Source organism: Macaca nemestrina, chromosome 5 (assembly GCF_043159975.1).
Source record: "Macaca nemestrina isolate mMacNem1 chromosome 5, mMacNem.hap1, whole genome shotgun sequence".
Classification (NCBI taxonomy): Eukaryota; Metazoa; Chordata; class Mammalia; order Primates; family Cercopithecidae; genus Macaca; species Macaca nemestrina.
Window position 1 is genome coordinate 42,457,214 of NC_092129.1, and position 2,881 is coordinate 42,460,094.

The 2,881-nt window shown below is 41.7% G+C and overlaps 1 pseudogene; it reads right to left on the reverse strand.

Moving 5' to 3' along the window:
• Window positions 1-770: 770 nt before the first annotated feature.
• LOC105465790 (tyrosine-protein phosphatase non-receptor type 11-like) lies at window positions 771-2,661 on the reverse strand (annotated as a pseudogene).
• Window positions 2,662-2,881: the final 220 nt, after the last annotated feature.

Below are 2,881 nucleotides of genomic sequence, written 5' to 3' on the forward strand. Positions count from 1 at the left end.
TGGGGGTGGGGTTGTTTTAAGCCACTAAAGTTTTGGGGTAAGCTTGTTAGGAACATTTGACAACCCAAATCACTGGTCATTCATAGATGACTTTTTCCTAAGTACAAGACAATTACTCAAATACAAAGAAAATATGGCAAGTGTTTTCCTACCACAACCTTCTCAGTCAACAGCTGAACTGTAATTTGTCATCGGCTGAAAAAATAAAAAAACCCATACCTTTTATCTTAATTCATAAATATCCATGATTTTTTTTTCTACAACTCTTTAATGCCAATGCAAAGGTAAACCAGTCAGCTTCTGACAGTCTGAAGCACTGGCTTAATTCTCATTTAGCCAAAAATAGAAGCCGTCAAAATGAATTATCCATGACTGGATACATGATGGTAAATGAGATTGTTCTCACTCTTCTAGGATGTTGTTACTTAATTTTCCCAAACCATTTCTTCTTATCATCTCCCACGATGAGAAAAAAAAAATTAAACTGGTTAGGGTTATAAAAAGAAAAAAAAAGCCTATAACTAGAATTTGAACTCCCATAATCTGCAAGATATAGCGCACCATTTAACTACTTCCTCAATTTAAAGCAAAATTCTATAAAATGTAACGTTGTCTGCATTGTAGAGATGATTTCTTCTTTTCTGAGGAAATGAGTAATTGGGAAGCAGGTATTTGTTGAGTTAAAATACAGTGGTATTTAAATGGTTTCAAATTTTGCTTATCAAAAGGTAGTCAACCAAAATGCAAGCCTTCCAAATTCAAATTCTGTCTTCATATAAACTTTCTTGTGTCTGTTCTTGATCTTTTTAGGGAGAGGGTGAAAGTCCACATCTATTTCTGTGCTGAAGTTTTGGCAGGTTTTCTCATGTGAAATTTTTCTGTTGCATCAGGCCCATGTTTTCATAGACTCCAACATTGTCTTCTCTCATTTCTGCACAGGGTGGCGCTGGAGTGCAAGGCGGGAGGGGGCTCTGAGCTCCACTTGTCTGTGGTCCACTAGAGAATACTTAATATTTGTATATTCGTGCCCTTTCCTCTTGCTTTTCTGCTCTTCAATCCTGTGCTGTCGTGTTTCAATATAATGCTGCACTGCCATATAGATAAATGGGTACTGTGCTTCTGTCTGGGCCATCCCTGGCCTCTGAGACTGTACCATGTGGATGGTTTTGGGAACGTCAATGTTGCTAGTCAACACCTTTCTCTCTGGTGATTTCAATAAGACTATTAATCCCAGTGAACGTCCCTGTATGGCCAGTTCCAGCACTGCAGTGGACCACAACCGGCCCTGCATCCATGATGCTCTCCTGCTTATGGTTCACCTCCTCCAGGAAGTCCAGCATGCCCCCGGGGTCGCTGAGCACTCTGTGGTCCGGCCAAGTCCAAAACCAGTATTGCCACACCATTGTCTCCATATTCCCCTGGAGTAGAGCTTGTCCAACCTTCGAAAATTTAAGTTCTCTTAGCATATAGTCATGAGCGGTGCTTTCTTTGACGTTCCTAACACGCATGACCCCATATTCTTGTAGAGTATACTCATCAGACAGGTATTTGACACATTTACTCTTTCTTCTCTCCATTTCTTTCATTGTCATGACAATCACTTGGGAGTTTGCTTGGAAATCCAGCAAAAGTCGTTCACCGTGTTTTGCAGGCAACCTTGTGTGGCAATGCAACTCTTTCTGGGCTTTGAATTTTTGCACTTGGTTTCAAATTCAGGCACGATGATATTTGCATTGATGTAACCTGAAATAGGCTCACTGGGATCACCATCACGTAGAACAACCCTGGCATGATCAAAGGGCAGGATGTTTTTATACCAATTTAATTTTTGTTTTCTTGTCTTTGACCCTCTTTTCGACTGTAGAGAAGTTTGCACTCCTGTTGTTGTAGGGTCTCAAATTCTTCCCAAAAGCCTTGTTGGACTTTATCTGTGGTCTCAGCTAATGTGCTTAGTTCTCAAACTCTGCTTTCTGTTTCAGCAACATTTATACAAGTCATGTTAAGGGGCTGCTTGAGTCATAGGACTGTACCCAGTGTTTCCAGCATAGGATTCTTCTTGTAACGTTTCACAAGATCCGTCAAAGAATCAAACCGTTCTCCTCCACCAATGTCGTATTTCAGTTCCTGACAGCGAATCGTGACGTGGGTCACTTTAGACTTGCCATCGTCGCTCTCCCTTTTGTCATCACCGGTGCGCACAGAGAGAACAAAATCTCCAGGGTGGCTCTGGCTCTCTCGTATAAGAAAGCTACCATGTTTTCCTTTTTCAGTTAATAATTTCTCTGCTTCTTTCCTAAACAGGTGTCCGGGAAACCATCTTTCAGAGGTAGGATCTGCATAGTTCAGAGGATATTTAAGCTCAATAATATCTCCATTCTTCTCTTTTAATTGCCTGTGATGTTCCATGTAATACTGGACCAACTCAGCCAAAGTTGCAAACTTCTTCCCTCTGTACGGGTCCTAGTAATCACAGTGTTCTGAATCTTGATGTGGGTGACAGCTCCATTTCTTCTAACGGAACATGTGAAGTCTCCAGGGTTACTTTTACTAGGACTTGCCAAAATACTGCCATCAACTCCTCTTGTTAACAATAGGTTTTTCTGCCTCCACACCACTGATATTTGGGTGAAACCATTGTCTCCAAGCCTCAGTTTCCTCCATTCTTTTCTTTCTATAAGATAAAGATAGTAGACTGGGTGCAGTGGCGCATGCCCGTAATCCCAACACTTTGGGAGCCTGCAGCAGGAGGATCGCTTGAATTCAGAAGTTAGAGGCCAGCCTGGGCAAAAAAGCGAGACTTCATTTCTACAAAAAATACAAAAAACTAACCAGGAGTGGAGGCTGCGGCGGGAGGATCACTTGAGCCCCCGAAGTCAAGGCT